This window comes from Alexandromys fortis, unplaced genomic scaffold (assembly GCF_014885135.2).
Source record: "Alexandromys fortis isolate MF-2015 unplaced genomic scaffold, M_Fortis_MF-2015_v1.1 scaffold_123, whole genome shotgun sequence".
Classification (NCBI taxonomy): Eukaryota; Metazoa; Chordata; class Mammalia; order Rodentia; family Cricetidae; genus Alexandromys; species Alexandromys fortis.
In genome coordinates this window covers 765,982-790,152 of record NW_026068003.1, presented here as the reverse complement: position 1 = coordinate 790,152, position 24,171 = coordinate 765,982, and positions in this window count along the sequence as shown.

Below are 24,171 nucleotides of genomic sequence, written 5' to 3'. Positions count from 1 at the left end.
TCACTGATTTTTTTTCGAGTTGATCTTGTATCCTAGCACATTACTGAAGGTATTTATCAGCTGTAGGAGTTCCCTGGTAGAATTTTTGGGGTCACTTATATATACTATCATATCATCTTCAAACAGGAAAAGTTTGACTTCTTTTTTTCCAATTTGTATCCCCTTGGTCCCCTTTTGTTGTCTTATCGCTCTAGCTAGAACTTCAAGTTCTATATTGAATATATATGGAGAGAGTTGACAGCTTTGTCTTGTTCCTGATTTTAGTGGAATCATGTTGAGTTTCTGTCCATTTAATTTGATGTTGACTGTCAGCTTGCTGTAAATTGCTTTATTATGTTTAGATATGTTCCTTGTATCCTTGATTTCTCCAAGATCTTTATCATGAAGGGGTGTTGAATTTTGTCAAAGACTTTTTCAGCATCTAATGAGATGATTATGTTTTATTCTTTCAGTTTGTTTATATGGTCGATTACATTGACATATTTTTGTATGTTGAACCAACCCTGCATCTCTGCAGTGAAGCCTACTTGGTTGTGGTGGATAATTTTTTTTTGATGTGTTCTTGGATTTAGTTTGCTAGTATTTTATTGAGTATTTTTGCATCAATGTTCATAAAGGAAATTGGATTGTAATTCTCTTTTTGTTGTTGTTACAACTTTGTATGGCTTGGGTATCAGGGTGACTAGCCTCACAAATTTTGTTTCTCTTTTGTGGAGCAATTTGAAGAGTAATAGTATTAGCTCTTGTTTGAAATTCTAGTAGAATTCTGTGCTGAAACCCTCTGGCCCTGGGATATTTTGGCTAGAAAACTTTTAATGACTGCTTCTATTTCCTTTGGGGAAATAAGTCTATTTAAGTCATTTATCTGGTCTCAATTTAATTTGAAAATGTGGTTCCTATCCAGAAAATTTCTCTCTCTCTCTCTCTTTTTTTTTTTTTTAGATTTTCCAATTTTGTGGAGTATAGTGTTTTTTTGATTCTTTGAATTTGATTCCCTGGATTTGATTCCATGGATTTCCTCAGTGTCTGTTGTGATGCCCCCTTTACATTCTGATTTTGATAATTTGGATAGTCATTCTCTATCTTTTGGTTACTTTGGATGAGGATTTGCCCTATTTTGTTGATTTTCTTAAAGAACAAACTCTTTGTTTCATTGATTCTCTGTATTGCTCTCTTTGCTTCTATTTTATTGATAACAGTCCTGAGTTTGATTACTCCTCCGGGTGAATTTGTTTCTTTTCTTTTCTTTTTTCTAGAGGTTTCTGGGTGTAGTAAGTTGCTAGTGTAAGGTTTCTCCAAACTCTTTATATGGGCACTTAGTACTATGAACTTAGTACTGCTTTCTTTGTGTTCATAAGTTTGGGTATGTTGTGGTTTCATTTTTTATTGAAATCCAGGAAGTCTTCAGTTTTTTTCTTTATTTCTTCCTTGACCCAGTGGTAATTCAGATGAGAATTGTTCAGTTTCCATTAATTTGTAGGCTTTCTGTAGTTTGTGTTGTTTAATTTTAACTTTAACCCTTGGTGATCTCATAATATACAGAGGATTATTCTATTTTTTTGTATCTGTTGAGATTTCTTATGTGACCAAGTATATAATTAATTTTAGAGAAGGTTTCATGAGGTGCTGAGAAGAAGGTATATTCTTTTGTGTTTGGGTGAAATGTTCTACAGATGTCTATTAAGTCCAGTTGAGTCATAACATCTATTACTTCCCCTATTTCTCTGTTAATTTTCTGTCTGACAGACCTGTCCATTGGTAAGAATCAAGTGTTGAAATCTCCCACTACTAGTGTGTGTGGTTTGATGTGTGATTTAAGCTTTAGTAATCTTTCTTTCTTTCTTTCTTTCTTTCTTTCTTTCTTTCTTTCTTTCTTTCTTTCTTTCTTTCTTTCTTTTATTCATTCATTTTTTCTCATATTTTCCCTCCTTCTGCTCCTCCTTGGGACATTGGGAGCTCAGTCCAGTGCTCCAGTGTGGGTCTCTGTCTCTATCTCCATCCATCTCCAGATGAAGGTTCTATGGTGATATGCAAGATATTAATCAGTATGGCTATAGGATAGGGTCATTTCAGGTTCATTTTATTGAACTATACATTTTTCTCTGCTCCCCTCCCTTTGCTTCCTGCTTCTTGCCTCCCCATCAACCCTTCCCCATGGTCCCCATGCTTCCAATTTACTCAGGAGATCTTGTCTTTTTCTACTTTCCATGTAGATTAAATCCACGTATTTCTCTCTTAGGGTCCTCATTGTTGTCAATGTTCTCTGAGATTGTGATTTGTTTGCTAGTTTTCTTTGCTTTGTGTTTAAAAACCACGTATGAGTGAGTACATATGATGTTTGTCTTTCTGGGTCTGGGATACCTCACTCAATATGATGTTTTCTAGATCCATCCATTTGCCTGCAAATTTCAAGATGTCGTTATCTTTTTTCTGCTATGTATTACTCCATTGTGTAAATGTACCACATTTTCCTTACCCATTCTTCAGTCAAGGTGCATTTAGGTTGTTTCCAGGTTCTGGCTATGACAAACAATGCTGCTGTGAACATAGTTGAGCACATGTCCTTGAGGTATGATTGAGCATTTTTTGGGTATATACCCAACAGTTGTTTTGTGGGGTCTTGAGGAAGGTTGTTTCCTAATTTTCTGAGAAATCTCCATACTGATATCCAAAGGAGCTCTATCAAGTTGCACTCCCACCAGCAATGCAGCAGTGTTCCTTTTATCCTGCATCCTCTCCAGCATCAGTTGTCACCAGTGTTTTTGATCTTAGCCATTCATACAGTTATAAGATGGAATCTCAGAGTTGTTTTGATTTGCATTTCTCTGATGACTAAGGATATTGAACATTTCCTTAAGTGTCTTTCAGCCATTTTAGATTCCTCTGTTGAGAGTTCTTTGTTTAGGTCTGTACTCCATGTTTTTTTTTTTCTGGATTATTTGTTCTTTTGATGTCCAATTCCTTGAATTCTTTCTATAGTTTGGAGATCAGCCCTCTGTCCGATGTGGGGTTGGTGAAGGTCTTTTCCCATTCTATAGGTTGCCATTTTGCTCTTTACAGAATCTTTTCAGTTTCAGGAGGCCCCACTTATTAATTGTTTCTCTCAGTGTCTGTGCCACTGGGTTATATTTAGGAAGTTGTCTCCTGTGCCAATGTGTTCAAGTGTACTTCCCACTTTCTCTTCTATGAGGTTCAGTGTGGATGGCTTTATGTTGAAGTCTTTGATCCATTTGTACTTGAGTTGGGTGCATGGTGGATCTATTTTCATTATTTTTCCATGTTAATATCCAGTTATTCCAGCACCATTTGTTGAATATGCTTTCTTTTATTCATTTTATATTTTTTGCTTTGTTGTCAAAAAAAATCAGGTGTTCATTGGTGTGTTAAGAGGAAAGTTCATAGCACTAAATGCCTACATAAAGAAGCTGGAAAAACTCACACTAGAGAATTAACAGAACATTTGAAAACTCTAGAATGAAAATAAGAAAATTCACTCAGGAGAACTAGACAGCAGGAAATAATGAAATTGAGAGCTGAAATCAACAAAATAGAAACAAAGAAAAAATACAAATAATCAATGAGACAAAGAGTTGGTTCTTCAAGAAAATCAACAAGATAGACAAACCTTTATCTGAACTAACCTAAAGGCAGAGAGAGAATATCCAAATTAACAAAATCAGAGATGAAAAGGGGAACATAATAACAGACACGGAGGAAATACAGAGAATCATTAGATCATAGTTCGAAAACGTGTATTCCACAACATTGGAAAACTTAAAGGAAATGGACAACTTTCTGGATAAATACCACTTACCAAAATTAAGTCAGATAGTAATGTTTCCTTTATAAATGTGGGTGGCCTTGTATTTCGGGCACGAATGTTCAGAATTGAGACTTCATATTGATGGATTTTTTTTTGTGATGAATATGCAATTTTCTTCTCCATCTCTTTTGATTAATTTTAGTTTGAAGTCTATTTTGTTAGATATTAGGATAGCTAAACCAGTTTGTTTCCTAGAGGTCCATTTGATTGGAAAGTCTTTTTCAACCTTTTACTCTGAGGTAATGTCTGTGTTTGAAGTTGAGGTGTGTTTCTTGTATGCAGCAGAAGGATGTATTTTGTTTTCATATTCACTCTGTTAGCCTGTGTCATTTCATAGGTGAATCGAATCCATTGATATTAAAGGATATTAATGACTAGTGATTGCTAATCCCTGTTAATTTTTGGTTTTGTTGTTGGTGGTGTTGGTAGATGTACTTCTTTTATAACAATTTTAAGTCTATAATTGTATATACTCGGTACAGTCTAATATGTTTTCAGCTTGAAGACCGTTTAATGAGACATTGTGTTTATTCTTATAGCGTTTCCAAAGCAAAATAAGTCATAATTAAGTATATAAATGATATGATTATCATACATAATTTACAAGAGTAATTTAGAAGAAAAATGAGACACTCACTATGGCCTTGTTGCAATCTTCTCAGGACGATGGGAAGGCTAGAGGCTTCCACAACAAAGCTTATGTGGGTGAATCAGCAGAAGATAACTCTGGGGACTATCCTGAGTTCCCTGCCTGTTCAAGAGTTCCCTCATGTTGCCACGGCCAGTCCTGCTGTGGGACACAGCCCCAGTTCTCCTCTAAGAGATGCCTCATTTCTTCTTACCTTGGAGCCTCAGCCTGTTTGTGAGAGTGTGAGGAAGGACCTGTCCAAGGTTAGTAAAATTGTCTTTAGTTCCTTTGAGAAACCTCCAATTTCTGATAAGATCCTTGTTTTAAATCTGATGAAATACTGAATTGTTTAGTTGAATGAGGCAGGTTAAGTAAAAGGCACAATAATCTCTTCACGAACAAATATTCCTCATTTTGTAATGAGTTCCTAGAGGTTGTCTTTTCAAGAAATACTCAGTTGTTAGGTTTTCCAGATGGTTTTTATAGGGTGGTTTCCCGGAGTGATTTGTAAGATAATTGTAGAGAGATTATGTGTGGAGAGATTGCATTTTCCTTATCTGTCCCTATCTGGCTCAGCAGGCTGATATCATAGTATGGACACAGTACTTTTCTACTATTCTGGGACTCAAAGAAAGACACAGTCTTTTTTAGTTAACAGCCATTTTAAGTTTGATTTTTTTACTTTTTGTACTTTTCATTTTGTTGAAATAAGAGTGACGGGGCTGCGTCCCCAGCACCCCAGCCACCTGGCTAGCTTATGCCTGAAATAACAATACACAAACTGTATTCATTTAAGAAATGCTTGGCCCATTTCTATCTAGCCTCTTCTAGGATAATTCTCATATATTAATTTAGCCCATTTCTAATAATGCGTGTAAGCACCCCAAGGTGCGCTTACCGGGAAGATTCTAACCTATGTCTATCTTGGGTTGGAGCTTCATCGCGTGTGCCTCAGAGAGCAGAGCTATCGGGAGAGCTGAGCATGGCGTCTCTGCTCCGAGAGCAGAGCTATGGGGTCTGAGCTCACTTCCTCTTCCTCCCAGAATTCTATTCTGTTTACTCCTCCCACCTATGCTTTAACCTATCAGGGCCAGCCAAGCAGTTTCTTTATTGCTCAACCAATGAAATCAACAGATTGATATGACACTCCCACATCATCATTTTTAAAAATGAGATAAGCTCCTTTAATGGAGAAAATATATAGTTTTTAAATGATATTGGCCACAAGTGAACAGTAAAAATGACATCACATATAAGATGTATATTACAAATTACATTTTCTGAAGCATTATCCACAACACAGTAGGATACTAGAATATTCAGACCCTTTCTACACAATCTACTCTGTGCTTTCCTAACATAGTTTTTTATTAAGGTCACATCAAGTTTTGTCTTTTCAACACCCCCTCCTGACTTTTGAAAATTCATCTTAAATTGGAAAATAAAGGAAAACAGAAGCAAATCCAAAACCAAACTTCTCTCTAGGTTTCTCCCAATGACATGGGACACAAAAATGTCCCTGCCTGTCTGGGTAAAGAAGGATCGTTTTGAAGAAGAGTGCTGTACCTGTGCTGGAATTTGACTGTCTATTGTTAAGGACTCATATGTGATTTTGGATATTTTTGACTTAACATTATAAAAGGTAGTTGAAGAGGAAGGGCTCAGAGGCAGGATTAGGAACGAAACAGTGATAAGGACTTTGGAAGAAATTGTCCAAGAAAAAGCAATATCAAATATTTGAGTTCTGTTTGGACAAATCTGAGGACGAGGTGTGAGGAATCAGGCATTATCCTGGCCTGCCCCATCATCTGGCAGAATGCATTCAGGCAATACCCTGGCCAGCCCAGAGTCCTAGTCTATATGTAGGTGCGAAATGTTCTTTTAAGAGACAAGTCCCACCTACTCTCTCTCTCTTCTTCTGCCATTTTCTCTGAGGAGGCAGCTTTAGGTCTCTCTCTCTCTCCCCCGCCCCCTCCCACTGTCTCTCTTTTCCTCTCCCCCTCTCTCTATCTCTGTCACTCTCTTTCTGTCTCTCTCTCCCCCTTCCCTCTCCTCTGTGCTCCTCTCAATAAACTCCACATTACAGCTTTGTCTGTATGGCATATCTGTCTCCTGCCTGCAGTCCTCACCTGCCATGGGACCCACTAGGGTCCCTAATTGTACCGTAATCCTAACACCAGATTTTGTAGTTTTGTAGACTGCTTTAGCCTTGTTTCTACTAAGGCTTTTGGTACCTTTCCTATTTGGCTCAGTGCTATATAAAATCTTCTTCTTATAGCATTGCATAGATACTGCCTTTGAAGTACCTTGCCCACCAGACCTTTAGTTTTCTTTGTACTTGTATGCAGAAGGTGAAGTCTCTGGCCCTTTTGGCTTACAAATAAGGGGAATTCTCTTATCTGGATGTGTGGACCATACATTTAGAGAGCTGAATCCCACCTGAGACAAGGTTAAAGATTAATTTTCTTGGGGCTGGAGAGATGGCTCAGAGGTTAAGAGTGCTTGGTTGTTCTTCCACAGGTCCTGAGTTCAATTCCCAGCAACCACATGTTGACTCACAACCATCTTAGCCTGTGTCTTTTTATAGGTGAATCGTGTCCATTGATATTAAGAGATATTAATGACCAGTGATTGTTAATTCCTGTTATTTTTCGATGGTAGTGTTTGTGTGTTTCCATTCTTTGGGGTTTTCTAGTGTGAGGTTATCTCGTTGCCTATGTTTTTGTGGGTGCAGTTAGCTTCCTTGGGTTGGAGTTTTCCTTCTAATACTTCCTGTTAGGTCTGATATTTGGATTGTTATTGTTTAAATCTGGTTTTGGCATGGAATATCTTGTTTTCTCCATCAATGGTGATTGAAAGCTTTTCTGGGTATAGTAGCCTGGGCTTGCATATGTGGTCTTTTAGTGTCTGTAGCATATCTGTCCAGGACCTTCTGGCTTTCATGGTTTCCATTGAGAAGTCGGGTGTAATTCTGAGAGGTCTGCTTTTTTATGTTACTTGACCTTTTTCCTTTGGAGCTCTTAATATTCTTTGTTTATTCTGTACGTTTTGCATTTTGATTATTATACAGTGAGGGAGTTTTTTTTTTTTTTTTAAATTCCAGTCTATTTGGTGTTCTGTAAGCTTCTTGCACCTTCATAGGGATATCCTTCTTTAGACTGGGAAAGTTTTATTCTATGGTTTTGTTGAATATATTTTCTGTGTCTTTGAGTCAGAGTTCTTGTCCTTCTAAAAATAATTCTTAGGTTTTGTCTTTTCATGGTGTTCCAGATTTCCTGGATATTATGTGTTAAGAATTTGTTGGATTTAATATTTTCTTTGACCAGTGAATCTATTTCCTTTATATGATCTTCAACGACTGAGATTCTCTCTTCTATCTCTTGTATTCTGTTGTTTATGCTTGCCTTTATAGTTCCCATTCGTTTACTCAGATTTTCCATAGCCAGAATTCTCTTGGTTTGTGTTTTCTTTATTGGCTTTATTTTAGTCTTCAAGTCTTGAACTGTTTGCTTCACCTGATTGTTTTTTACTTGTGTTTCATTGAGAGATGTATTGTATTCTTCCAATTTTTTGTTTATCTTTTCATCCATTTCTTTAAGAGAAATTTTCATTTCCTCTTTTTTTTTTTTTTTTTTTTATTTTCGAGACAGGGTTTCTCCGCAGCTTTTTTGGTTCCTGTTCTGGAACTAGCTCTTGTAGACCAGGGACCAGGCTGGCCTCGAACTCACAGAGATCCTCCTGCCTCTGCCTCCCGAGTGCTGGGATTAAAGGCATGCACCACCACCGCCTGGCTCATTTCCTCTTTAAAGGTCTCCATCATCCTCATAAAGTTATGTTTAAAATCATTTTCTTCTGCTTCTTCTGGGTTAGGATGATCAAATCTTCCTGTTTTATGACCACTGCATTCTGATATTACCATGTTCCTTTTTAGGTTGTTGAATGAATTCTTGCATTGGCACCTACCCATCTCTTCCTCCAATTGATGCTGGCAGTGTATTTGCTCTCTTGCTCAAATTCTTGAAGTGGTTGTCTGCATCTTTGTTCTTGGTTTGCTCTTTACTTTCACTGTCTGTGTCTCAGGGGGTCACTGAGGTCTCTCTTGGCCCACTCTCTTAGCCTGCTATCTTGCTTCACTTTCTTGGTTACCCTCTTGGCCCTCTCTCTGGGTCCTTTCTGTGTAGTTGCAGCTTATATTTTAGCATTCCTCTGAGGTTGTGGGGCAAGGGGGATAAGAAGGTTTGGGGGCAGAGTGGGACTTGTAGCTTTCAGAGTCCAATGGATGGGATCCAGTCTCAGTGATTTCAGTCACAGTTGTTACTGCACATCTTCTTTTTCTTATTCTGTTTATAATAAAATGGCTCCTGTCTAGCAATTGTATTATTCTGGATTTGGAAGTGGGGAGTCTATGAAGTCAACACACACTGGCTGAGTATTATAAAACCTCTGAACACAAATTTGTCGTTGGTTCTGTTGTCAGGATGTGGGCTTTGGAGATTAGTGAATTTGCTTTGTGGATGGAAATGTTTGGATTTCCTAAGATGATCTAGTTCCAGGTGAGGCTAAAGCTAGTAAGGTACTAGTGGAATTATTATTGAGACATTTATAACTTGGTAGAATGAAAAGATTCTGTTTGCCCATATGTCACCTTGCTATCTTCTTGGGACAGTAAGGTAGTAGCTGTCATTCATTACTCTAGGGCAGTATTTAGCAGCGTTATCAGCAAATTTAAAAAGTTCACATAGACATGGAAATATTGAATGTTAATAGGAACAAAAGCCAAAGATTCAAGTCACGCCTTTTTTATATCTGGATCTGCTGTTGCTCTTTGCACTGCTGACGATAATCTTTGCCAAAAGTCAGCATAAAGCTCACCAGGACTTTTGGATGTTTTAGTTAAAGATACAGTAGTTTTTCCTGGTTCCTCCATTCTGTCCCAGGACCTTCAAGCCACTAACGGACATTGTGCAACAGTAGCATCATCAAATTGTTATTGCCTATGCCAGTCTAAATTGATCCTCAACTAACAAATGATCCCTTGGCATATTTATTTCTCTAGCCTTATTATGCTGGTCCATGACCACCGATTCCTCTCTCCATCATGTAAGTCATTGTAACTGAGGACCAGCATCTAATACAGCTGTCTTTAAGTCCTAGTCTGTGATTTAACTCTATTCTGTGTAGTTCAGTTGTTTATTATCTGACTCACAAATGCATTCCAAATGCCACCATTGCTTCCTTCAGTCATCTCATATCTGTTATATCTAGAGGTTTCCAATCAATCTTACATAACCTTGAGGATGTTGATTGTCTGCTGGTATTTGCTGCACTGTTACTGGACACACCTGAAGAGGTGGTTTTTTTAAGACCCAATAATCATTCCTGTATGCTGTCACAAGGTGGTGACAAAGATCTATGATCAAACTTTTCTCTCTTTAACGAGGCCTCTGTTTGGTTTAAGTCTTGTTGAAACACCCTTTTATTGTTTGTTTTGTGTTTCATTCTTTTCCTTTTATTTCTGGAAGTAAACTTTTATTTTCATAAACTTCCTCTTGTTTTGGGAATTAACGTTTTTTTTTTATGTCTCTAGGCCTTTTCTGCTAGTTTGTTTAAGATTTGAAGTTGTGCAGAAAGCTCAAAGTCGAAGTTTTCTATCACAACTCCAGGAGGGGGAGGAAATCCCTCTTTATTCTCCTCTCTCGTCTCACTTCCAGTTTCTTCCGAGTAGTTAACTTCTTCATTTATTGACACATTATTCTGTTGCACATTAGATCTTCATGTTTCTGACTGTTCATACTATAATGTTTCTAAGGCATTTGAAATTAAAATACATAAAGATGAAATCTACATATATTTCTTTTCCTTTCTGATGGGCCTGTCTTAAAGCTCTTATCACATGCTTCAATACTGACCATTTTAATTGAGCATTTGTGTTAGTAGAGTCACTGAGGGGAAGGAGAGGAATTGTGTAGGGTGAAGCCACAGCATATCTAGACTACAGGAAACTACGCCATCAGGTGCTTTCTAAGAACTAGGAAAAAAGTAATATCGACTTATATTTGTTAAACCCAATATAGGAATTATCCACAGATAAGATCGGTTCATACAAGGTTATGGTATGCTCAGAGGAAAAAGAACATGTTTAGCTCACACAAGTTCTTGGACTCAGTCAATACCAAAACACACAAGCAAACAATCAAATGAATGGAGTGGGGGAGAATGAGGAAGAGGAAAAGAAAGGAAAGGAAAAGAAATGGAAGGACGCCTTTTGTTAGGCAAAAGGTGGGACAAAATAAAGAACTTTGGGCAATGCTATTTCTTTTTTCCATTTTCTGTATTTTGTGTGTGTGTGTGTGTGTGTGTGTGTGTGTGTGTGTGTGTGTGTGTTTGTGTTTCTGCTGAGGTTCCAAACAGGGTCTAAAATAGAGCTAGAGTTACAGGTGGGTTATGAGTTGCCTGACATGGGTGCCAGGAACTGAACTGAGGTCCTCTGGAAGAACAGCATATGCTCTTACTGTCTAAGCCATTTTTCTAGCCAAGAGGAAATTATGCCATGAAAATACTTATGGAAAAAGTATATGTAAATAATAAAACCTATTACATATAAGAGTTAAATAATTCAGAAAAGAGCTTGTGTGGGAAATAATGTCATATTGATAATTTTAAAAATAGAGCCTTTTAAAAATGGGACACTTTATATAGTATTTATTAATCACAATCTCTTCTGGTGCTGAATTGCTACATTTACCAGACAGAAATGTCATGGAAAGTGCTGTCTGCAAACACTAAAGCTGTCAGTCAAAGAAATATATATTTACAACTAAAAGGAATCAGGGTATTGAATGTCACATTTTCATTATCATCAAAATATGCTGTGTTATGATTTCTGTTTTAGGATCTGCTTGGGATGTTAGTAAGATAATTCAATTTCTTATAAAGATTTAAATGGCAGTATGGGAATGAGTGACATTTTCAATATAGTCTGAGTACTTTTATGCATTTTATAATTAACTAGATGCCTATAACTAGAAAGCCGTTTATAAAAGATTTTTAAATTTTATTTTGTGCATATGAGTATTTTGCCTGCATATATTTATGTATACTGTGTCCATGTCCGGTATAGAAGTTTACTACAATTCATAAGATATTGCATTCAGTATAAATATATATTAGTTTAATATTTGCATCAATAAAACAGTCTACTAATGCATATTTAGTAAGTATATATTTATTGTATTATTGTTCAGATCTCAGTAGTAGCACAGATATATTCTCTGATCTAAACTTTAACTAAGTGTACGTGGGAGTTTTATTTATATAGTTTTGTTTTCTTAAATTAGTCCTCATTAAGTTTAAAAGACAAGATCGCCTAAGTAAATTGGGAGCATGGCGACCTTGGAAGAGGGTTGAAGGGGAGGGGAGAAGCAGGGAGGGGAGCAGAGAAAAATGTAGCGATCAATAAAAATCAATAATAAATAAATAAATAAGATACTTCGTAACTAAAAAAAATAAAATTTCACTTGAAAGCATGCTTTCAAATATCTATCATGTTTATCATAATAACTTTTAAACATTCTATAAGTAACATTTGACTTTTTTCAGAGGCAGATGAGGTTGGTAAAGCACATAACCAGAGAAGCAGAAGAAGGTATGCTTTTCTAATTGAGAGTTAAATTTAGATTAAGTAATTGATTTCTAAAGTAAATTATGAGAAGCACATATAACATTTTCCCTCTTGTTTGAAAACTTCTGCATTAGCTTTTTTCTTAAGTAGATCAAGCAAGAGATGTGAACATACACATCCCTGCTGTATTATTTTAATAAAATGCTGATTGGCCAGTAGCCAGGCAGGAAGTATAGGTGGGGTGATAAAAAGAGAAAAATTCTGGGAAGAGGAAAGAGCCAGTCTGCAGTTGTCACAAGGAAGCCAGACACAGAGCAAACAAGATGAGAACCTTTGACTGATATAAGGAACCAGACCACATGGCTAACATAGAAAAGAATAATGGGCTAATTTAATGTAAGAATTAGTTAATAAGAAAAGCCCAAGCTGCTAGGCCAACTAGTTTATAATTAATATAAGTCTCTGTGTGTTTCTTTGGGACTAAACAGCTGTGGGACCGGATGGGATAGAAACCTCTGTCAATAAATGGTACCCAATGTGGGACTCAAACCCACAATCCTGAGCTTAAGAGTCTCATGCTCTACTGACTGAGCTAGCCAGGCACCAACAAGTGGCTTTCTTACAACACATTCCTAATGAGAAATGAACTTATCTCTCATTTCTCATTATCTGTGGCTTTTATATCTTACAGGCTCTTTGTACCTCCATGCTTTCTAGCCCAGCACCTTCCTCACTTCTGCCATTATCACCATCTCAGACTCATCCAGTAACACTTAGAAAGCCATCCCTGTTCAAGATGTCCCCATCTTGAATGCAAGTACCATTGTTACTGCTTTCTTACCCCATTGCTTTCCCCCCAGGATAAATGTAATTTCCTTCACTTGCACTAACACATCCTTATGAGCTAGACAGTTCTCCAGTTACTCATCCCCATCTTTTGCCACTCCTTTCTCTGCCGCTTGCCATCACCCATGTGCATTTCCACCCCTAGTTGTTTTTAGGTACTACTTCTATTTTTCTGGTTGACTGTCTATGAACTGTTCCCCTCCATCACAGATCCTATAATACTGACCCAAGATTGACTTCTAAGTTCCTTCTGTGTGTTCCAGTAGCTCCCTGTATTATACCTGCATAGAATCTGTGACTCGAGTGGGCATTATCCACCCATCTGATTTGGGAAGATTATATCATATGGTGGTTGAGTAGTGGATCCTGTCCTATCTACTCTACTGCTTGGTCTTAGTGACTTAACACATGGTTGTTCATTAGATATAAATGAAAAACTTAGCCATGATGATATCAAAGTCTGTGTGCACTAATGAGCACATTATAATCCTTCTCATTTTGTATTATGGTGGTGCATACATAAGTTTATTCTTAAACACTGGGGGCTCTCTCCATGTTCCTTACTGACTTCTGCTAAGTTAATTCTAAAAACCTTTAAGATTAAGCATATCATTCTCACTTTTCTTTCTAGTCTTTGCTCCACTTGATTCTTGGTCCTTTGAAGCTTCTCCACTGAGACCCACTGATACATCAAGTTACAATCTATCTCAAGAAGAATAAAAAAAAATTAAAGAAAAGTATCTTTCTGAATGATAACATTTTATTTATTGAACCGTTTGTGTATTATTTTAATAGTTTCCCATTATAACGTACGAAGTGAAGGCCATAAATTTTAAGCAGTTGAATTTATTTATCTGATATTTTTCCTTTTTAAAAATTTTATGACACTCTGCCTTATATTAGCTGCCCATAGTTTGCCACTGAGGGGTGGGGCCTTATGATCTCTCCCCTCTCATGCACAACGAATGGAATGATGATGCCCTCTATGGGAAGCTTTTGACAAATTGTCACCCGCTGCCAATCCTGTAATATCTTGGATACTATTTGATTCTTTCAGCCAACGTACCCCCTGTGGGCTTTCTAGAGACCCAACAAATCTGTGAGCAGCATCCGAGTGCCCGGAAACATCAAAATTGACTCAGATGTCTTCTATAAATCCCTTTTCAGGGCCAGTCACTTCAGTCTAGGCTGTGAAACTGAAGGATATCCATTCATTTTACCCACGGAGAAAAAAATGACTATGCCAAGGATAAGGGACTGCCGATATCTCTGTAGTGCATTGTCTTCAGCAACACTTAGGAATGACATGGAGTCAGCTTCCACACTGGACTAGAGAATGACATATTAAGCTGTTGGTTGTGGTCTTTCTGGAACAGCTTGACATCAACCCATGATAGATTTCCCACCAGTGACACAGGCAAGGCAAAGAACTCAGTCAACTTGCCAAGACTGTCAGCGTTAAACTGTCAGAAAATGTCTTGGTCACCAGTAATCTCTACCTGCCGTATTGTTGTAGTAATCTCTACCTGCCGTATTGTTGTAGTAATCTCTACCTGCCGTATTGTTGTAGTAATCTCTACCTGCCGTATTGTTGTAGCCATCCCAGGAGCCACTAGCTGTTGAATGTCAGTGTTCCCAGTAATTCTTCTCTTGGGTTTTCTGTATCTCTAGCTCGTTTTTGATGCTTTCTCTTCTTCAGGAGTAATGATATTAAAAGACCCATGGTGATTGAGGCTGGATCACCTGGAGGTCAGCTGCTATTTGAGTCACTGGTGAGTTTACAGCTATAAGGAGGTGTCTTGAGGAGGAGGCCTTCATTTCCGGGTGTAGAATGCCAAGGGTTCAAGGCATATGTAACTTCTTTGGCCTCCTGAGTTCTCGCAAGAACTGCTATGTGAGAAGGAAAGGAAGTCGGATCAAGAAGCACCGGGCCCCAGGCTAGAAAAAAATCAGGGCCTATTCACACTGAAAGTCACGGTCAAGAGTCCTGAGCTCCCCAGCCAATGCCACATTTTCTGGGGATGGGATGAAATGGCGACTCACTTTCCTGTGAGACAGTCCTCCTGCTGCAGCAGTTCTGTCTGAAGGAGGCTCTCATCCTGGGATGTGGCTTGTTCCGACTCAGAATGGAGATTTTCTGAAGGCAGTTAGGGAACAGGCATGGTGGGGGCCTTGCAATATCGGCTATTGAGCCGCAACCAGCTCTATTCCACTGGACAAACCAGCATGACCTTCCAACTGAGGTCATTCATGGGAGAAGGATCAGAGTGCACCTGGACCTGGATGTTTTTCTTAGATTTTAAAATCTACTAGAAGATCAACCGAGAAATACACTGTGCTGAGCAAGAAAATACAGCACATTTCTCTAGTTGTCTAGATTTTGGAAATCACAACAGTGTATCAATGTCTGAGTAACAGTTCAGTTCAGGACAGATATTCATGTCCTTGATTACATACCAGGTGAGTGTGAGCCACCTGGTAAGTTGAAAGTAGACCCTCTAGTGAAGCCAATCAAATAATAGCATTGAAGGGTCTAATTATTCCTACAGCACAGAAATGTGCCTGGGTTCAACTCCTCAATCCCTACATCTTCTTATAATCAGAAAAATCTTTTCACAGGAAACCAATGCACCTTGCAGAGAGCCTGTGATCATCAGGAGTGTGCTGCATGCAGATCTGCCCAAAAGTAGAAACTTCTCTCTAAAGGTGACATTTTGGAAGGAATATAGGGTGGCAGGAGCATACACTGTTCTCCACATCTAACCCTCCTCCTCCTAGATTTAGGACTACCATAGGGAGATTTTGGGGGAGATACAGGTAGTGAGAAGGTACGAGAGAGCTCAGAAGGGAATAAAGTGTAAACAATCCCTAGAAACACTAAGGATCAAGCAGTATTTTTTGGTGAAGTTCTTGTTGATAGGACCAGCACAATACCCTGTGGTGTTGTTTTCCTGACTGTGGCTGAGAGATATCTGGATTGCAAGAGGCCCAATAGAGACAGAGATCTAGGTACTGGTGACATACATGGTTCTAACTACTCCTCTCAACCTGGGTTCCTACCTCATCTCAGGGACAACCAGACTAGAAGAATTATAGGATGAAAAAAGGTTCAGTCTGTAGTCACCAGACTGATGCAGAGGAAGCAAGATGAGAATGCCTCACTGAGGTATCAAGCCATATGGCTAAACATAGAAAAGAATTATGGGTAAAATTAAGTTGGAAGAGCTGGCTAACAATAAGCCTGAGCTAATAGGCCAAGCTGTTTATCATTAATATAGGTTTTTGTGTGTTTTGTTGGGACTGAATGACTGTTGGACCAGGTGGGACAGAAACTTCAGTGTACAAATAGTGCCAACATGGGGCAACTACATCAATATAAAACCTGAGAGAGCTTGAGAAGGGATTCTGGACATAAAAGAACAGAGTTAAGCATGACTTGTTGGTAGAAGCATTTTCTCAGCTGGGCTCTGTTTGCTAGAGGTGAGCAGAAGCATGACTCCTTTAAGATAGGTTTCTTGACTCAGCTTTAGCAGCAAAAACCACGTAGTTTTTTAAAGAGGCTCTGCCACTGAAATGGTATTTATGAGCAGCCTGGCAGCATGCTTATTGGTGGTGGCATGGACCTATAAACTCCACAGTGTTTTTGTAAAAATCATGGCTCTCACCAGTACCTCCACCATGAAGCTAGACTCTCACGAGGTGGATCCAACCACCAACGCTGCAGCTTTAATTCTAGCCATATTGCTTAGCAAATTAAAGACTCATGTGGCCAGAAAAATGAGAGATATACAGTAAAGATGGATTCAGATAAAAAAAAAAGCTAAATGGATTACAGTGTGTTAAAAATATATGTAGACTTGGGAAAAAATAGAAAAAGAATGAAGTCCTTAAAAAAAGAAAAGAGAGTAGTTGGGTGTGGTGGTATATGCCTTTAATCCCAGCACTTGAAGTATGTAATTTAATTACATGAGCTTCAAATTATCTTGAGCATTTACAAAAAAAAAACCTAGAGAAGAATGACTTTGCTAGAATATGCCACTTTACAGCGAGTTCTCCATATGCAATGTGTTTGTTAAAGGGCCGAGGTATACCAGATGGCTAAGGAAAAATGTTAACATAGAACTAGAAAACAAAATAGTGAGATGTGTAAGAAATGAACAATTCTGTTAGTGCAAGGGAGAGGAATACATGGACATGGTGACATCTACTGATGAGAACTGAAAAGTCAACTAACCTTCAGGAAAAGCAGAAAAGAAAGAACAATAAGAGGGTCAAGAAACACATGGAACAGTAGAAGAGGCACCACATGTAGTATGACAGAATTCAAGAGAGGAGGCAGACTTTGCTATGTCTAAGGCTACATAATTTTCACTTAAGGTAGCAGAAGAGCATCCTCTGTGTAGAGCAATGTGAGGATGGGAATGACTGTAGCAAAGCGCTTATCTGTGGAACAATGAAAGTGCACACCAGATTGCCTTAGTTTTAAGAGAGACTCAAAGGTAAGAGATGTAGTTTGGCAAGCATAAATTATTTCTAAGAAAAATAGATGTGAAGTCTTTGGGTGCAAGAATGAAGGCAACCAAAAGGAATAATGGGATTTAGAAATGATTTGTAGTTATTTTTTTAAACAAAAGTCCCATGCTTGAATAAATTCTCACATTTATATTTCCATGTTTCCAAATGGTAGTGAATGCATTAAAATAATATTTAAGAAATATCTACTATCTATAGTGATTACACATTTGTCAAGCATAGTGAACATATCTTATTCTACTTTGCTATCAAAATATCTACCTTAGAGCAGAATAGCCAAGATAGATAGCATTTTTTAATTGGTTTCTACATCAATTTTGGGATACAGCAATGGAATTAAAATGAATCACAGAGAAAGAAAGTTTCAGAAATGGTTTATAATGACAAGATAAAGAGCTTAATCACTGTTATATTTGTCAGGAAAATAGACACCCCTGAAGCAATGTCAGAAACACTCCTAAGAAAATAACTCTGATCTAACCTGCACAGGAGTGAGTGCCATGGATAGAGTAGCAGTTTAGGAGCCATTGGAGTGGAAGGCTAGATTACCTTGAAAGAAAATACCCAGCTATTTTCATCTTCCAGAATTGGACTCTTTCCTTAACAACTGACCATGTAACTGGAGAGAATTATTTAATATATCCCCACATACACGGTTATTTAAATTTCTCCAAATTTTATTAAAAACATCAAATCAAAGATAAGGATTCATTCAAAAAAATCTAAGTCTTTCTAAGAATGAATCCATGGCATCTGTGATATGACCCAAGATATTTCTTATAGAAACTACTAAAAGAACTCAATTCACATTGGAAATGAGCAATGAAATGGGTCATCCCCTTTTCCCAAGTTCAAATGTGGAGTACACAGTAACCTGGGAAGAGCAAGTTATTAAGATTTCTTATTTACCTGAGTTAAAGACACAATATTTTGGACAAGCACAACAAAGAGAAATGTGCATTCTTCCCTACCATGGCTTTGCCCCGGTGGAAAAAATGCAGGAGAGATAAGTATGAATGATGAGCAGTTCCACATCCCTGCCTGAAAGAATTAACTGGAATAATCTGTAGAAAAATCCACAGGTTAAACAAAAAGCATTACTGAAAACAATTAGGGCACTGATGGAAAACACATAAGGGAGTTCTCAGAGCTTTGTGATTAAAATTAACAGCAAAGAAAATTTCAGAACAATCAAAAGTTAACCAGAGGGACCAAAAGGAGAGCTGACACAGACCTTACAGGAATCACAGTCAGGGGATAGGAAGGGTGTGTATAAAGAAGAGGAGCAATCAGAACATGCAAGGTGTGCACCTGAAAAAGAGCAATCAGAGCAGGATACAAGGAATGTTGGAAAGTATTTCCCAACACACACACATGGAACAATTGTCAGAGGGTAGAAGCCTTATCATCCTAAGAATTTAGATACATTCTCTGGTTGAACAATCACCTCATCATGTCAAGGATATAATCCTAGCAAGCCAAATAAAAAACAAAATCACGCACACCTTTGATAGTCTTAAGGACTTATGTCCGCTGAAAGTTGTGTTCTTTCAGAAATGTTATCTGTAGGGAAAAAAAAAACCCTTTGAATATTTCCTGGCTAATGACAGGGGAGAATATAATCTCCCTAAAGTGAGAAAGATATTGCAATTTGCATATAACAGCAACACAATAAAAAACAATATCTTATTAAGAAGGTTTAATCACAAAATTTAACAGCAAGAACAAAAAAATTTTTTTTGGTAACCCTGGCATCTGGGTTAAAAGATAAAAGGGACAAAGTCTGAATAGAGATACTAGAGGTCACACAATATGTCTGAGGTATATTTCAGCACCAATTCAACCAATCCATTAAAATGAATAAATAAATGACTAAGTAAAATGATACCATCAACCATGGGGTCTAGGGAGGGAATCAGGATCTTGACATATTATAGTAAACTATCTGAAATGAGGGATATTAAGCAAAACTTACTAGAAACAATCAAACCAAAAAATATAACCAACATATATTCAAAGAAATGCAGTGGACCCTGTGTAGATAAAGTTGATATACTGACAATATTTCCCCAGATAAAGAATCAGTAAAGAAACATTAAAAAAAAAGAACCACATAACAACTCTGGGACTGAAAAGCATACTAACTGACATGGGGCTTCAGTAAGAGAGAGTAGAAAGAAGGAGGAAGCATACACAAGAGAAGAAATAGTAAGGGGAAAGTCTGGTCAAAGAAAGAGTAAGTGAACTTGCCAAATTTGATGAAAAACATTCATCCGTACATACAAAACTTTAAAAACTCCAAAAAAAAAAAAACTCCAAATAAGACAAGTGTGTGTATCTGAATCTATAGCTAGATAAATTATAATAAAAACAATGATAGCAAAAAAAACAAAGAAAAAAATCCATAAGGCAGCAAGACAAAAATGACAAGGATAGGGAGCCCAAGTGAGACTATATTAACGGCAGATGTCACATCGGAAACAATGGAAGTTGGAGGCAGTGGGATGACTTCTTCAGAAGAGTAGAAGTGAAAATTGTCAACCAAAACTTTTTCCAGAAAAATTCACCTGTCAAAAATGAAGGCAGAATAAAGAATTTCCAAGATACATAAAATCTGAGAAAAATTGTTCTTTATAGACCTGTCTTGAAAGAAGGGGGCTCTTCAGGTTGAGTGTCAATGATATCAGACAGTACTTTCAATCCATCCCCTGACAAACTCTATCATTAAAATAAGTATGTAGGCAATTATAGAAGATAATGTAATTGATCAATTATCTAGTCAGAAAATCTATAGAGAAACCAAGAACTTGTATTATACTATAGACTAAATGGACCTGACAGACATACGTAGAACACACTACCAGCACTAACAGAAAACACATTTCTCTGAACACCTGACATTATCAGTATTGTCCACATGATAGGTAACCAATCAAATTTTTTAATTTATAAAGACTAAAATTACATCAAATATTTTAATGGCAATGGTATGAAATCATAAACCAGTAAGAGAGAAAGTTTGAAAGACCCACAAGGATGGAGAATAAATGACATCTGTAAGTAACTTGTGCATTGGAAAATTAAAAAGAGAAACCATTGTATCTACAGGCAATCATAAACATAAACTACACAGAAGAAAGTTTATAACAATAAATGATAATATTAAAAAAAGAGAAAAGAGGGCTGAGGCTAGCACTTGGTCAATAATATATTTGATTTTCAGTCACAAGGATCTAAGTTTGATCCCTGGAACCCATGTGATTAATAAAAAAGCCAGGAAGAATTTCTGCAATCCCAGGACTGTGAACTCTGAGATGTGGGGTTGGAGGGCTCACTGAGCAGCTAGCATAGCCTAGTAATTAAGAGCCGGGTCTCTGAGTGGTTCTGCCTTTAAAAAGAGGTGGACAGTGCCTGCAGAATGACATCCAAGGTTGACTTCTGACCTCCTCATCCATGTGTATACATGTGGATGGGTACCATCACATTCACATGAACACATATAGACAGATAGACACAGACACAGACCACACACACACAAACACAGCAAAAGACAAAAAGAAAACTCACACAAGCTAAAGTTACAACTCAAGAAACTAAGAAAATAAGAAAAGTCTAAGCACAAATTTAACAGAAAAGAAGATAAATAAAATAAAGAGTAAAGAAACAAGAGGAAAATCTCAACAAATGAGGCGTTATTTATAGATACTTTTAAAAATTGACAACTTTCAGACACAGTAAGAAAAAATAGACAATGCTTAAGCAAATAGAAGCAGAAATGAAAGAGCATTACATCTGAAGACATTTAAATTCAAAGGGTGCTGGGTATAACTGTGAGCAACTTCATGATAATGAATTGTTATATGCTATTACAAGACATATCTAGAAGAAATGGATACATTCTTAACCACAAACAAGCTGCAAAGACTGAATGACTAACAATAAGTCAGAAGACTGAGCAATAAAAAGTCTCCTATCAAAGAAAAGCTCTATACCAGATGGCCTGGAGGATGAATTCTACCAAGCATTTATAGAATAATTAATGACATTCTTAAAATCTTACACAGAAATGAGAAAAAGGAACCTTTCCAGTCTTAAGGGGCCATTATTATCTTTATACTAAAGCCAGATAAAGTCACTGGAAGAATTGAAAATTTCCATTCAATGTCCTTAATGAACATGGCTGTAAAAATCCTAAGCAAAACTAGAAAGTTAAGTTCAGTATCATATTAAGAAGATTGCATTCCATAATTAGCCCCGTTTTATCCTTTACAGGAGAAAATGGTTTAATATAATCTAATTAATCACTGTGTGACATCCTGTTACTGAATAGAGGATAAAAATAATATGATAATCTCAATGGATATATGAAAAGTATGTGATAAAAGTTATTCATATATATGTATATATATTAGAAGTTAACTATTGAAGAACTTTACCTCAACATACTAAATGCCATATATGACAAGTTCAATTTTTAAGATGCAAATTGCAAAAAGATACAAGATAAGGAGTTTTAATATAATATTTTTATATTTTTAAGAATTTAATATAGTATATTTTTATCATAGTCACTACACACTTCTCCACAAAACTTTTCAAAACACCCCCACCTCCCTTCCCCTCTTAATTCATGTTCTTTTCTTTTTTTAATAATTCACCAAATTGAGTTTATGCTGACCATATACTATTAGGTAGGGTACCATTTCACAGGGAAATGTTTGACCTACCAGGGCCACAACCTTTTTTCCCTTTTATAGCAAAATGCTTTTTTACTCACACAATATATTCATATTGCAATTTCCCCTCCCCTTACTCTTCCTATTTTCTCCATACCTCCCTCACATTCAGATTCATCCCCTTTTGGACTCTGACAAGAAAATGAACAGGCTTCCAAGGAATAGTAATAAAATAAAATAAAAACTAATACATTGGAATAGGACAAAACAAGCAGAAAGAAGAGAGAGCATGAGAGAAAGCACAAGAAACAGATACAAATGCAGAAATGAACTCGTTTGCACACTCAGGAATTCTTTAAAAACACCAATCTGGGAGCCACGGGACATTTGCAAAGGATGCTCTTTCTGCCTCCTCTTCTGCAAGTTTTCCTAAGCCCTGATGAGAGAGATTGATGGATAATGTTCTTTAGGACTGAGTGTTCCAAGGTCTCTCCCTCTCTGCAAAATGTCTGTGTGTGCTAACTTGTTTCCATCTGCTTCAGGAGGAAGCTTCTTGGATGATGGTCTTCATAGGAACTGATTTGTGAGTATAGCAGAATATTATTAGAAGTCGTTTCATTGCTAATATTTTATAACAGTAGTATTTGATTTAAATAACTCTTTCTTTCTTGCCTAGAAGCCAATAGATTTCAATAACTTAGGGTGTGGCCTTACATCATGCTAACGTGCTGATTGGCCAAACCAACACTGTCCTTTACTGCCAAGTCTCCTCCTCTTTTTTTCCCATATCTATTCAAATTCCTCTTACTGTTAGACCTCCCAAAGCCCAGAAAATGATCCGATTTATTCTGAGTAAAAAAATTTACTATCTCCTTTTAATCTACTGTTTAAAATTAAAAGTGCTTCTAAATTCTATCCTACCCCAGCCAGAATGGCTGATCAATTAAAAAATAACAGACAACTCATGCTGGCTGAGGTTGTGGGGAAGAAGGTAGCTCCATGTACCATTAGTGGGAGAGTAAATTGCTGCAGCCACTCTGGAAATTAGTATGGTAGTTCATCAAAACACTAGAAATAGGTCTAATACATGACACAGCTAACCCCCTCCCGTCCTAAGAGTAAACAGTTCAGGACTGGGAACAGATTTGTGTCAAAGGGAATAAACCTCACTTAATAAGGATAAAAGAGGAAATAAGGATTATCACACATAGTAAAACGTATTAACACACAACCCCAACAACTGTTGACTTGCTTTATGTTGTCAGTAGCTAAGGCATTAGATGTCATAATAGCATAGCTACCTCTACATATCATCAAGTTGTAGCACATGTAGAGACAATACAGCATAATAGCAGTAACCTAATGATAACAGCTGACAAAAAGTAGGAGGGGTGAGGGCTGCATACAAAAGCTTTTTCATTCTTTCATTATAAGGTGAGTAAATTAGAGGTAAAGTTGGATTATTTAAGATGTATTCTATAAACACTTTAACTCAAACAAGGTACTAAAAGTCATTTAATAAGCAACTGGATCATAATTGCTTAAATGCCAGTGTTAAATCTATAGAACTCTTAGAAGAAACACACACACACACACACAAATATACGTGCATATGTGTGAACTTGCCATAGCATACTGGTGGAGAACAAAAGATAAAATGAAGCAGTCTCTTATCTCCTTAAATCCTGTAGGTTCTGGAGATTGGACTCAGGCTGTACTCACCAAGTGATTCCATCAGCCAGAGTATATCTTCATGGCTTTCAAATAGGCCATTATTTCTTAGACCAAAGGAACAAATGTCGAAAGAAAACCTGCATACATTGGATTGAATCGAAACTGTGCTACACAGGGGCACTCTTGATAAAGTAAAAACACAACACCAAGAACAGGAAGATTTGTTTGCAAATTTTATCCTGATAAGTTCCTGACAGATACATGAAATATACAGAGAATTCACAGAACTTAATACTATGAAACAATCTGATTAAAAAATGTACAAAAGATTTGAGCAAATATTGTTACAGTGTTACAAAAATGACTAGCA